The sequence below is a fragment of the Procambarus clarkii genome, chromosome 15 (assembly GCF_040958095.1).
Source record: "Procambarus clarkii isolate CNS0578487 chromosome 15, FALCON_Pclarkii_2.0, whole genome shotgun sequence".
In the NCBI taxonomy this organism is placed as follows: domain Eukaryota; kingdom Metazoa; phylum Arthropoda; class Malacostraca; order Decapoda; family Cambaridae; genus Procambarus; species Procambarus clarkii.
In genome coordinates, this window is record NC_091164.1 from 11,019,265 (window position 1) to 11,034,264 (window position 15,000).

General features: G+C 45.5%; 1 protein-coding gene across 3 annotated transcripts in view; it reads left to right on the forward strand.

Annotated features, from left to right (window-relative positions):
* The window catches only part of LOC123759112 (neprilysin-1), a 504,536-nt gene that overhangs the window by 379,815 nt on the left and 109,721 nt on the right, over positions 1–15,000 (forward strand). The window contains exon 1 of one of the 3 annotated variants that reach the window (XM_069324970.1): positions 10,315–10,664. The exons of the other annotated variants lie outside the window; for them this stretch is intronic. The gene's annotated coding sequence lies outside the window, so the exon portion shown is untranslated. Of the gene's footprint in view, positions 1–10,314; positions 10,665–15,000 lie in introns of those variants that run through there. 3 annotated transcript variants of the gene reach the window in all.

A 15,000-nucleotide genomic window follows, 5' to 3' on the forward strand; every position in this document is an offset into this window, starting at 1 on the left:
TACCAACCCCCAGCCCCCCCTACCAACCCCCTGTTCCCCTACCAACCCCCAGTCCCCCCTACTAAACCCCAGCCCCCCTACCAACCCCCAGCCCCCCTACCAACCCCCAGCCCCCCCTACCAACCCCCAGCCCCCCCTACCAACCCCCAGTTCCCCTACCAACCCCCAGTCCCCCCTACTAAACCCCAGCCCCCCCCTACCAACCCCCAGCCCCCCTACCAACCTCAGCCCCCCCTACCAACCCCCAGCCCCCCCTACCAAACCCCCAGTCCCCCCTACTAAACCCCAGCCCCCCCTACCAACCCCCAGCCCCCCTACCAACCCCCAGCCCCCCCTACCAACCCCCAGCCCCCCCTACCAACCCCCAGCCCCCCCTACCAACCCCCAGCCCCCCCCTACCAACCCCTAGCCCCCCCTACCAACCCCCAGCCCCCCTACCAACCCCCAGCCCCCCTACCAACCCCCAGCCCCCCTAGCCCCCCCTACCAACCCCCAGCCCCCCTAGCCCCCCCTACCAACCCCCAGCCCCCCTACCAACCCCCAGCCCCCCTACCAACCCCTGGCCCCCCCTACCAACCCCCAGCACCCCTACCAACCCCCAGCCCCCCTGCCAACCCCTAGCCCCCCCTACCAATCCCCAGCCCCTCTACCTACCCCTAGCCCCCCCTACCAACCCCCAGCACCCCTACCAACCCCCAGCCCCCCTGCCAACCCCTAGCCCCCCCTACCAATCCCCAGCCCCTCTACCTACCCCTAGCCCCCCCTACCAACCCTCAGCCCCCCCTACCAACCCCAGCCCCCCCTACCAACCCCCAGCCCCCCCTACCAACCCCCAGCCCCCCCCTACCAACCCCATGCCCCCCCTACCAACCCCCAGCCCCCCTACCAACCCCCAGCCCCCTACCAACCCCCAGCCCCCCTACCAACCCCCAGCCCCCCTACCAACCCCCAGCCCCCCTAGCCCCCCCTACCAACCCCCAGCCCCCCCTACCAACCCCCAGCCCCCCCTACCAACCCCCAGCCCCCCCCTACCAACCCCTAGCCCCCCCTACCAACCCCCAGCCCCCCTACCAACCCCCAGCCCCCCTAGCCCCCCCTACCAACCCACAGCCCCCCTACCAACCCCCAGCCCCCCCTACCAACCCCCAGCCCCTCTACCTACCCCTAGCCCCCCCTACCAACCCCCAGCCCCCCCCTACCAACCCCAGCCCCCCCTACCAACCCCCAACCCCCCCCTACCAACCCCTGAAACCCCACCTGAACCCCCCACCACCACCACCACACTCCTCTACACACTTCTACGCTGCTACAACACAGCCCTCGGGGTTCAGGGAGGACCCCGAGGGTCTCCGGATGTTTGGCGGGAAACTCCTTGCAGGTATTTATTGGCGGGAAACTTCTTGCAGGTATTTATTGGCGGGAAACTTCTTGCAGGTATTTATTGGCGGGAAACTTCTTGCAGGTATTTATTGGCGGGAAACTTCTTGCAGGTATTTATTGGCGGGAAACTTCTTGCAGGTATTTATTGGCGGGAAACTTCTTGCAGGTATTTACTCATATTCTTCTCGCGTTTTAATATGGCGAACGAAATGTTATATTCTGGGAACAATGTCGCACTGTGTGAATTAAATATTCCTCAGTGTTCAGGAGTTATCATGCAGTGTTGACATGTTATCTCACAGTGTTCAGGAGTTATCATGCAGTGTTGGCATGTTATCTCACAGTGTTCAGGAGTTATCATGCAGTGTTGGCATGTTATCTCACAGTGTTCAGGAGTTATCATGCAGTGTTGGCATGTTATCTCACAGTGTTCAGGAGTTATCATGCAGTGTTGGCATGTTATCTCACAGTGTTCAGGAGTTATCATGCAGTGTTGACATGTTATCTCACAGTGTTCAGGAGTTATCATGCAGTGTTGGCATGTTATCTCACAGTGTCCACGAGTTATCATGCAGTGTTGACATGTTATCTCACAGTGTCCACGAGTTATCATGCAGTGTTGACATGTTATCTCACAGTGTCCACGAGGTATCATGCAGTGTTGGCATGTTATCTCACAGTGTCCACGAGATATCATGCAGTGTAGGCAAGTTATTCATGACGAATTACATGACATGAACGAATTACCGTTTGAAATGAAGAAATTTGCATATGAATGACTAATTTAGAGCACACCTGAAGTATGAAAGAGCAATAGGGTTAGAAGAAAAAAAAATGCATAAAAAAAATCTCATACACATACAACACAGGATTTAACTGGCACACTCAAATATTTTTTTTCGACACACTTCACAGTTAGTTTAAGGTTGAAGTTAGAACAGAAATCTCCCAGGACTTTGGACGTTCTCAGAAGGTGGAGGCTAAAACGGTTTACACTAATTTTGGCGCCATTAAAAAGGCATTCAAAAGAGAGCCTTTACAAGTTTCCAGTGTTATTTTTTTTTTCTTGCGTCTGGCAGCGGAGGCATTGTAATTTAAGTTCTGCGTATATTTTTGTTTTGCGTGTGTTGCGTGTGTTTTATGTGTGTGTGTGTGTGTGTTGCGTATATTATAGATGCGTTTGTGGTGTATGTTTTGTACGGTTCGTATATGTGTTTTTTTTTTTAGGTGTGTGTAGAGTATATTTTTCGTGTGGTGGGTGTATGTTTTTGTGTGTGCTGTGTATATATATATATATATATATATATATATATATATATATATATATATATATATATATATATATATATATATATATATATATATATATATATATTGCACATTATGTACTTTTTCCCCCGCGTGGTGCAAGAGGGGTTTCCCCAACCTGACCATTAACCTCCTCCTCCCAAACCCCCCATCTCCCCTCTCCAAACCCCCCATTTCCCCTCTCCAAACCCCCCATTTCCCCTCTCCAAACCCCCCATCTCCCCTCTCCAAACTCCCCATCTCCCCTCTCCAAACCCCCCATCTCCCCTCTCCAAACCCCCCATCTCCCCTCTCCAAACCCCCCATCTCCCCTCTCCAAACCCCCCCATCTCCCCTCTCCAAACCCCCCCATCTCCCCTCTCCAAACCCCCCATTTCCCCTCTCCAAACCCCCCATCTCCCCTCTCCAAACCCCCCATCTCCCCTCTCCAAACCCCCCATCTCCCCTCTCCAAACCCCCCATCTCCCCTCTCCAAACCCCCCATCTCCCCTCTCCAAACCCCCCATTTCCCCTCTCCAAACCCCCCCATCTCCCTCTCCAAACCCCCCATCTCCCCTCTCCAAACCCCCCATCTCCCCTCTCCAAACCCCCCCATCTCCCCTCTCCAAACCCCCCATCTCCCTTCTCCAAACCCCCCATCTCCCCTCTCCAAACCCCCATCTCCCCTCTCCAAACCCCCCATCTCCCCTCTCCAAACCCCCCATCTCCCCTCTCCAAACCCCCCATCTCCCCTCTCCAAACTCCCCTTCTTCAACGTCCTCCCAGCGAGCATCAGAAATATTGCCGGAACAACCGTGGACATCTTCAAGAGAAAACTAGATTGTTTTCTTCAAGGAGTGCCGTCAGTTGGAAGCCGCAGGACTACCTTGTGGAGCTTCCGGGAATCAACGGCCCCGCGGCCCGGTCTCCGACCATAGTTGGAAGTAATGTTGCAGTTCTGTTGTCGACTAGAGCTGTAATTTCTCTATCTTTTATGGGGCAAAAAGTTTAGATTTTTAGGGTTTATTCTGAATATTTTTCCCACTACCTCTTAAATTCCTGTTCTTTGTCTTAACTGTTCTTAACTACACACTGTCTTCATTGATAAACACACTACATAAGACGAACTAACATGTAATCATCAAATATAGAATAATATTTTGGATGAGGCTTGGTGAAGAGGGAATATTGTGTTCAGTGTGATTGGAACTTAGTATGATTGGAATTTAGTATGATTGGAACTTAGTATGATTGGAACTTAGTATGATTGGAATTTAGTATGATTGCAATTCAGTATGATTGTAATTCAGTATGATTGGAATTTAGTATGATTGGAATTTAGTATGAATGGAACTTAGTATGATTGGAATTTAGTATGATTGGAATTCAGTATGATTGGAATTCAGTATGATTGGAATTTAGTGTGATTGGAATTTAGTATGATTGGAATTTAGTATGATTGGAATTTAGTATGATTGGAACTTAGTATCATTGGAATTTAGTATGATTAGAATTTAGTACGATTGGAACTTAGTATGATTGGAATTTAGTATTATGTATCATTTCTTGCCAAAATTGGCCATGGAGGTCGACCCCACAACCTGCCTTGGACAGTACTCGAACCAGTCACCTGGCAAAGTGTGGTGACTTTGACGAAAAGTATAGTTAGTCAGTCTCGAACAGACAGACATACAGATATTCTCTTTTATAGACCCGCTCCCTTTCTCTCTCTCTCTCTCTCTCTCTCTCTCTCTCTCTCTCTCTCTCTCTCTCTCTCTCTCTCTCTCTCTCTCTCTCTCTCTCTCTCTCTCTTTCTCTCTCTCTCTCTCTCTCTCTCTCTCTCTTACTATTTATTTTATTCCATATATCTATATTCATTAACCCACATGTAACTAGTCTCATAATTTATCCTGGCTAATTAATATATGCTTATGTAATTGCATTCCTTCATATATCAGTTTACTTCATATATCATATACTTCTCATATAACGTTTCTCACCAAACACTCTTCCTCTCCACTCATTCAATCAAAAAAACATCAACAAAGAAGTATAAGGAGAACGTTCAAGGCATCCCGGCGGTTCCAGTTAAAGGATTAAAAACAGAAGAGCATCGGCATTCCAGGCTCCAGCATAATTAAGTAGAGTTGAGGCGCGGAATGGCGCTCCAGGGTTCCAATATTCCGGTTTCTCCCGCTCTCCCGCCTCGACTAATTACTGGAACGGTGTGACTAAGTCTTCTCCTGTATGCCCAGGTATATTGCCGGCTCAACCTGGGTGATATATTATATACTCTCTCGCGGAAATGGCAGCGACGGCCGGCAAAAATATGTCGGTTGTGCAGAAATTGCAATTTGAGTAATCCTAGATGAATGGTTTGGAAGATTGTGTTGGTAGAGACGAGAGAAGAGTTATTTGGGAATAAATATATAAATAAGTGAATAAATAAAAGGCCATTTTTGCTACACCACAACTATCATCACTGTAACTCGACGGGCTCACCATAGCCCGTGCTACATGGACACTTCGTTCTGAGTAGCTAAATCTGCAACAACAACAAATCACTGTAACCGTCTTGGCACCATTGTCGTCAACACTGTAACCGTCTTGGCACCATTGTCGTCAACACTGTAACCGTCTTGGCACCATTGTCGTCAACACTGTAACCTTCACTACAGACTATCTTCATCACTAACCACCCTCACTACACATTGTGCCTCACTGTAACCATGTCTCCTCCCCGGGCACCGCCGGGTACCCCAGCTAGGGATAGTGTGTATAGATTGAGGGAGGCAGAGGGCTTCGCAACACTTAATCAAATTTAGAAATTAATATACTGGATGAAGTTGAGTGGTCTTTATAGCGAGGTTGGTATTGAGGGACGGCATGGACACCACCCCCTAACCTGCCCATGACCGTCCCCTACCCACCACCAGTCACCCTGCAAAGTTTTGATCAGGGATGTTCCTCTCAAGTGCCATCATATTTTACTATTTTTTTTATTTTTTACCCATGGTTACAACAAAAAAAAAATAAAAAAAATTACGTCCATCATCGTAATTTTAATTGAATTTGTGGACATCCGCTCAAGGGCCTCACTTAAATATACCGTCTGTAAATTAATCATTCGCTAGGCTTAGGGGGGGGGGGGGTAGGGGTAAGGGGGGGGGGTAAACGTACCCGCATGATGCTTTGGCTAAAATTAATTAATTCTACATCTCTGTGGGGGGATACGAGTGCATTAATTTACGAGTGCCACTTGAAAGGCACTTCTTGCTCCTGCACTCTTGTGTGTGTGTGTGTGGCACTCGCGCTGTGGCTGTTCATCTACAGAGTTCATTGTGAGCTCTGCGGATATATAATCATTGTGATTTTTGTCGTATTTTTATTATCATGTCGGGCTTTTTTGGGGCCTTTTTTTTCATATTGGCTCCTTAGGCCGGACCAGTACACTATTAAGGCCAAAGATGAGAAGTGGGAAAGGTGTGAGGGAAGGAGGGAGAGAGAGAGAGAGAGAGAGAGAGAGAGAGAGAGAGAGAGAGAGAGAGAGAGAGAGAGAGAAAGAGAGGGAGGGGGAGAAGGAGATAGAGGGGGGAGAAGGAGAGAGAGGGAGTTAGAGGGGAAATAGAGAGAGAGAGAGGGTATGATATTTAAGGAGTACGGGAAGGAGAAGAACGTGGATAAAGAGAGACACAAGAGAAGAGACAAGGTTAGTCAGCAAACACGAAAGGAAATTACATGAACAAACCAAATGGGGGGGGGGGGAAGGGGAATGAAAATTGAAGGGAATGGGAGAGAGAGAGAGAGAGAAGAGAAAATGGACAGACTGAAGGAATAGTGAGGTAAAGTGAGAAGAGATAAGCAAAAATGAGAAGGGCAAGAGAGAGAGAGACGGAAAACAGAACAGCAAAACGAGCATTAGATTTCAAAGGAGGAGTAAAAGAGAGGAAGAGACACAATAAGAAGAATGAGAGAGAGAGAGAGAGAGAGAGAGAGAGAGAGAGGGGGGGGGGAAGACCTAGAAGAGAAGGGGGGGGGGAAACACGACCAGACAGTGCCCCTACCGGACAAGAGGTCGCAGTGGGCTTTGACATTATTCATCATTGGAAATCTGTGATACCTTGCCTGAGTAGAGCTTCGGCTCTTGGGCTCCAACTCTCAACTCTTCACCGAATGTGTTAGAAGGTTCCCGGGCTTATTGAGGTTAATAATAATATTAATAAAGGAGTTGTAGTAGAACTAGTAGTAGTTTTAGTAGCAGCTCTGGTAGTAGGTTTAGTAGCAGTTGTAGAGGTGTAAATGGTAGATGTAGCAGCAGTAAGTGCTGGTCTAGCAGGAGAGTAACTATGGCACTATGCCACAGTGTTGGCATCACAACACTGGTGGGTACAAGCATCACAACACTGGCAGGTACAGGCACCACAACACTGGTGGGTACAAGCATCACAACACTGGCAGGTACAAGCACCACAACACTGGTGGGTACAAGCATCACAACACTGGCAGGTACAAGCACCACAACACTTTCAGGTACAAGCACCACAACACTGGCAGGTACAAGCACCACAACACTGGTGGGTACAAGCATCACAACACTGGCAGGTACAAGCACCACAACACTGGCAGGTACAAGCACCACAACACTGGTGGGTACAAGCATCACAACACTGGCAGGTACAAGCACCACAACACTTTCAGGTACAAGCATCACAACACTGGTGGGTACAAGCACCACAACACTGGCAGGTACAAGCACCACAACACTGGCAGGTACAAGCATCACAACACTGGCAGGTACAAACACCACAACACTGGCAGGTACAAGCACCACAACACTGGTGGGTACAAGCATCACAACACTGGCAGGGCCTAAGGCACCCCCCTCCCCCCTGCCAGTACCCACAGTTTTACCAAGATTAATTGAGGCAAGAGATAGATTGTCTATTAACGGAGAGATTGAGGGGGGGAAGAGGGGGGGTGGGCTAGTGGTGAATAGAGGGAGGGGATAGAAAAAGTGAGAGGATAAAGAGAATGAGCAAGGGGAAAAGGGAAGGAGAGAGAGAGAGAGAGAGAGAGAGAGAGAGAGAGAGAGAGAGAGAGAGAGAGAGAGAGAGAGAGAGAGAGAGAGAGAGAGAGAGAGAGAGAGAGAGAGAGAGTTAGTTTTACCTAATACATCCGCCGCTTCAACGGAATTTGTCCAATCTGTTCAAATGCAATGTTAGTAAGTGTTAAAAGCCCCGGAAAACAGACGTTTTACATGCACCAACCTCGGTAGGTTAGGTGGGTTGCTTGGGCTGGTACGTATTGGGTTGGGGAAAGCATTTGCATTTTTTACGTAGTGACGAATTGAAGACCCGGGCTGTTTAACAGAGGTTCAGGGTGGGTGCTGTCTTTAGTGGGGGGGGCGGGGGGGGGGCGGGGGGGGTATTTATACCCCTTGGATATGGCAACCAAATAATGGGGGTATGACACCCAAATAATAGGGAGTATATGGGACTTGATATCTAAAGTATTTAAACCAAGAGGTTGTTAGATTAAACAGGATATCCACTGTCATGATAACTGGACCTAGAGTCCATGTTTAGATTCCACAAAAAAACAACAGCAACATTTTCTCTAGTTATATTGAGAGGTTATCTTGAGATAATTTCGGGGCTTAGTGTCCCCGCGGCCCGGTCCTCGACCAGGGCCGCCTTTTTTGTTACACAAACCCCCAGGAAGCAGCCCGTATCAGCTGTCTAACCGCTAGGTGAATAGGCGCATCAGGGTGAAAGAACCCCTGCTCATCTGTTTCCGCCTCCCCTGGGGGGGTGGACCACCGGTGGTCCACGGGCCACCAGATGAGGGCCACTGGTTTAGTTCCAATAGCTTCGCGGCCTCGCTGGAGATGGTTAAGAAAAGCCTCAAGTCGATCGAGGCGGGCGGCCGGATTATGCGAGCGTTCGTCAGTGAAATCCGCTTGTGCGCCAATGGATTTAGTGGATAAAGTCAGAGCCCTGAAATTCCCCGAGTGCATCGCCTGACGGTATACAGTATACCCCTCTCTTGCCCCCACCCCCCTCACTCGGTAAGCTGTTAAGTGCATGATTCATAATCAGCGGATTCGAACCCAGGTCGCCTGGGGTGTCTCCCTCACCAACAGGTTCGCTACTCTGACCACTTACGGGGTCATAGAGTCATCTGTGCTTGGGGACCTTTCAAGCGTTGATGATACGTGTATTTGTATCAATTATCAACCACACTATCGTGGACATAAACATTGAATTCACTTGGGCACTAGGAGATTCGAAATGCCGGCCCCTATGGGCGTGAGGCACAAGCTTCTCCACTGTAGCTGTGCCATGTTACAGTGGGAGAGCTTCTGGCTCACGCCCGTGAGGTTGGCAGTTCGAGTCACTCTCACTCCCTCATAGAGAGAGAGAGAGAGAGAGAGAGAGAGAGAGAGAGAGAGAGAGAGAGAGTCAGATCACACAAGAATATAACCCATGTACCACAGGGATTTAGTTAAGGAGATGTGAACGATCAAGGGATTTAGAGAAGGACCAGGGGATTCAGACAAGGCTCTAGGGATTTATCTAAGATGATGGGTGTGTGACTAGGGATTACGAGCAGTAGGATATCTGACCGGAGACTTTGAAAAGGATCCAGAGATTAAGGTCTGGCTCTTAGGATTAAGCCTTGGGTCGTAGAAATAAGGATTTGGTCGTAAGATTAAGGACACGATTGTATGATTAAGAACTAGACTCTAGGATTAAGGATTGGACCTTACGATTAAGGACTGAACCGTAGGATTAAGAACTGGACCGTAGGATTAAAAGAGATTTTATAATACCAAGGGATTAATCCAAGGATATAGGAATCACCAACATAGATTTAATAATTAGGTAAGAGAGAGTGACGAATTTCAAGAAGAGTTGTGGTATTTAGAGCAAATAAATGCTCAAACTCGTAAAATATTTACACATAAGATATATTTGTATAATGAATGTCAAGACAAACCGATGTAGGTATTTCATGGAACCATCAAACATCCTTCGAAAATAAAATATATATATATAGATTTTATTGCAAGGTTTCTCAGGCAAATATAATGTACGTGTACCCAATCATTTCCAGGAGTGGAAATGATTGGGTTAAGGCAACCTAAACCTGAGCGACAATGTCGACATGTTAAACTTTAGCGTCTTGGATTCCTCCGGTGATGGCATGAGCAGCTTCAGTACCTCGCCGACACATGCACCAGTGTTGACACATTGACTTCAGTCCCCCACTCGCTATATGAGATGCACCAGTGTTGACATTCAGAGGTTCGGTGCCTGGCCACCAGATGTCCTCAGTGTTGATACACTTAACTTCGGTGCCTGGCCACCAGATGTCCTCAGTGTTGATACACTTAACTTCGGTGCCTGGCCACCAGATGTCCTCAGTGTTGATACACTTAACTTCGGTGCCTGGCCACCAGATGTCCTCAGTGTTGATACACTTAACTTCGGTACCTGGCCACCAGATGTCCTCAGTGTTGATACACTTAACTTCGGTGCCTGGCCACCAGATATCCTCAGTGTTGATACACTTAACTTCGGTACCTGGCCACCAGATATCCTCAGTGTTGATACAGAGCTTCATGGCCTGGGGCCAGATTCACGAAAGCACTTACGAATGTGTACATCTTTCCTCAATCTTTGACGGCTTTGGTTACATTTATTAAACAGTTTACAAGCATGAAAAGTTGCCAATCAACTGTTGTTATTGTTATAAACAGCCTCCTGGTGCTTCGGAGCTCATTAACTGTTTAATAATTGTAAACAAAGCCGCCAAAGATTGAGAAAAGATGTACAGGTTCGTAAGTGCTTTCGTGAATCTGGCCCCTGGGCCTATATTCACTGTAAGCGTAATATAAATCATCTTAAATGCCTGTGTCATGAAGACTCTTAGAAAGTGCAAGTTGACCCCTACGCAAGATTCAACAAGTTGTTCTTGCTTCATATCAAGTTCAAGTAAGTTTATTGAGGTAATGAAATGCATCTTAGAAGGATAGAGTATCTTAGGCTATTTCTACCCCGCACTTGCTCTTACTAACGTCTTAAAGGCTTGTTTGGTCCACCCACGTCTCGACAGAGGTAACCACTACTCAGGAACAATGGGGGTGGGGTGGGGGGGACATTTGACAAGCCACCGGCTTCCTATCCTTGTCGAGGCCATGTTAAATATGGTGGCCCTCAAGTAACACCTTTAGTGTGACCAGTCAGAGCGAAGATAACATTGTCCATCTTATCGTTTAGCCAATAAGGTTGCTGGCTCCGCTGGACAACTGCCCAATCCGCGCCTCTCGTCGACTGGGTGCCATCTGCTACATATTTTCATCATATTTCATTAAATTACACGTTCGACATTCAGCACCAACTTTATAGTAAACAAATATGATATATTTCTTCTATTCTTGTATTATTCTAAGAGACTTTCAGTGGCTTTGTGTAGCTTTAGGTAATTCTTGGGAGCCACAAGAACCGCTCATATAAAAACGTATATCTTTACTCTCCGTTAAGTTATATTCCCTGTGACGGATTCAGAATAACTCCAAAGTTACAGCCCCGCTCCTGTGCCAGGTAAGTCCACTACGGGCTCACCATTGCCTGGTTATCTTCTTGAGAATCTTTAGGTTATCTTGAGATGATTTCGGGGCTTAGCGTCCCCACGACCCGGTCCTCTACCAGAACTCCTTTTTGTTACACACCCCCAGGAAGCAGCCCGAAGCAGCTGTTTAACTCCCAGGTACCTATTTACTGCTAGGTAGCAGGGGGCATCAGGGTGAAAGAAACTCAACCCATTTTGTTTCCGCCTCCACCGGGGATCGAACCCGGAACCTGAGGACTACGAATCCGAAGAGCTGTCCATTCAGGTGTCAGGGTCCCTTGCTACCTTTTGTTCCGAGTAGCTGACTAAAACAACAAACATAATAACTTTTATTCCTGATCCCATATAAAGCTTTAAGCCTTATTAGCAAATCTCGGTTAATTACAGAATGTATCGGAGTGCGTGTGTAGGTTCAACCCTGGGGGAGGGGGGGAGGGGGAGTGTTAATAGTACAATATATATATATATATATATATATATATATATATATATATATATATATATATATATATATATATATATATATATATATATATATATATATATATATGAACAAATCCACAAGGGCCGTGACGAGGATTCGAACCTGCGTCCGAGAGCATCCCAGACGCTGCCTTAATCGACTGAGCTACGACATGGTCAAAAGGAGTTGAAACCGAAGATGCATCATTGATGCATCACGCAATTGTGATTTCTGTGTGTAATCTATATATATATATATATATATATATATATATATATATATATATATATATATATATATATATATATATATATATATATATATGTGTGTGTGTGTCCTCGCTTCAACTTGAGATAGATTAGTAGTGAAGGACTTGCAATGTATCTTGTATTTCTCTCTTATAACGTGAAACATTTACGTTTCTAATGTATCTTGTATCTTCTAACGTATAAAGTAGTTACAAAGCTTGGCTTTGTAACTACTTTAGTGGCTTATATTATATAACACATGTACCTACTAATTAACCATTGCAACATGTTCAAATGTATTTTGTATTACGCATACAACAATTATTATTATTATTATCATCCATATTCAGTTAATAACTCGGGCTTCCCAATGTCTATAATATTCAATTCAATTTCTTTCTTTATTATGCACCCCATACCCATCCCGTGGGCGGTGGGGTAAAGGATTACAGAGGCACATAATCGGTTCAGGAACTGAACCCTCTAGTTCGTTTAGCTAAGCAAGTAACAATTTTTTGACGCTAGTTACAAAATTATAATATTGCCACGGTATAAAAAAATGTGTAAATATAGGATCTTCAACATATTCATTACTTTTAAGTACAATTCTATGTTTTAAATAAATTACTAAAACTATCGTAGCAATTGAAAAACTGCAGTGTTCTCCCATCACGCAGACTGTTCGGTAAAATGTTATCTTGAGTTATCTTGAGGTTATCTTGAGATGATTTCGGGGCTTTTTAGTGTCCCCGCAGCCCGGTCCTCGACCAGGCCTCCACCCCCCAGGAAGCAGCCCGTGACAGCTGACTAACACCCAGGTACCTATTTTACTGCTAGGTAACAGGGGCATAGGGTGAAAGAAACTTTGCCCAATGTTTCTCGCCGGCGCCTGGGATCGAACCTAGGACCACAGGATCACAAGTCCAGCGTGCTGTCCGCTCGGCCGACCGGCTCCCTGTTGATTGGTTGTGACGTGTATCTATATATATCCAGCCCATCCTCCTGCTTTGGTGGTACTTATAGTAACGATCAGGACCATAGTATATATACCGACCTACAACGAAATTAGAAAGTAGAAATCTGAACTATTGAGTTGGACAAACCGGAAAACAATATTTTTACTTGTGTTGCTTTGACACACTAACCTAACCTAACCTTCCTAGGCCTAATACACGATATCCTAGGCCTAATATAGTACATATGTGTGCTATACTAGATCTAGGTATATTTAGGTTTGTTTTTAGTTTCATTTATTTTAAAAGAATACCTTGGTAGTCAGGATACTACTATCTAAAAAGTTAAGTATTTACGAATTCGTGACTATTGACGATCGTCAAAATAGGTACAATTTAAACAGGAAGATGGGTTGATATATGAACACGTTGTACTGAACGTGTACTGAACATGTACTGAACGTGTACTGAACGTGTACTGAATGTGTACTGAACGTGTACTGAACGAGTACTGAACGTGTACTGAACGTGTACTGAACGAGTACTGAACGTGTACTGAACGTGTACTGAACGTGTACTGAACGTGTACTGAACGAGTACTGAACATGTACTGAACGTGATAATAGCTTGATCTATCTCATCCCTTTGTGTGTATTTATACCTCAATCAACTTACTTCAAATCAATTCCAGTATATTGGCGCGGTGAGGATATCTATGAACCATAACTATTTTGCTATTAGATGTGGTTCACTCATAATTAAACGTGTCAATTATATTATAAATTATAGGTCTACATATTAAATAATTCATGGCAAATTAAATATTGAAGATTAAGCCAATTAATTCTGATTAGGGGATAGTTTAATATTGAAATATTTACCACATTCAAATGCTGTTAATACTCTGAAATCGCTTACTCATATAACATGTGTAAAAATATAAATGACTAAATAATAAAGACTGAAACCTTACCTATCTTCACTTAGTACAATGCACTCGAGTGCAGTGCGGAATTTAACGTGCTTTAGTACTTTTAGCAATTTATTTAAAGTACATTATTGTACTTAAAAATAGTTTATATTTTTTACATTTTCCAAAAATATATATACCTTGACGTTATTATAAGCATTGCGAATCCTATTAATAAGATTAATAATAAAAATAATAATAATAATAATAATAATAATAATAATAATAATAATGCACAATAAATTCATATTAATGTGATAGATCAGGGAGAAAATCAGTAGTAGCCGTGAAGTGGATTCGAACCCACGCACTTGGTACTCTCAAGCACACGCCCTAGACAACTACACCACGACATGGTGAAAAGCATTGCAACCATGGATTCAATTGAATCCTCTAGGGAGGTCCTGAATTGGCTTCTACTGAAGCCCAATGTGTAGTGGTGGTCCAGGAGGTCCACCTCCAGGCGTTGGAGTTCTTGATAGGCCTATACGCCTCTGAATGTAAACACTGCCCTTGCTCGTGCTCCACTTCATATTAAACATACTCTCAGGCTTACTGTCCCCTGAACTCTGCCCCTTGACACCACTGGAAACCTGTCGTGAGGCAGAAGAAAGCCAGGCCTATCTTGCCCTACGAAAGACCAAGGATGGCCTTGCCTATTTACCCAGGGCACTGGACGTAAACATTCTGCCAACTAGGCACGGTCTTACCTGACTCTTCTCTAAGAGTGGAAACTGCCTCGTTCCCCCTCATTGGATGGCAGACAAGACACAACCTGCCTATGCAATTTGATGTCCATCAACTTGGAGGGCCATAGCAGGATAGGCCTATGAAAGGGCATAGCAGGATAGGCCTATGTCCTATTCCCACAGAGGAACCAGATTTCTGGAACACATCGTCTCACGCCAGGCCTTAAACGTTGACAACTTAATGTTCTTTATACACAATGCAAAGGGAGGTATTATCTCCAAAAGTATTACACCCAATTGTTGTTCCATATTTCAGACTGTCGACTGTATTGACCTGCATCCTTCCTCATGGACTCAAAAGGGTTGTTAACCTCAA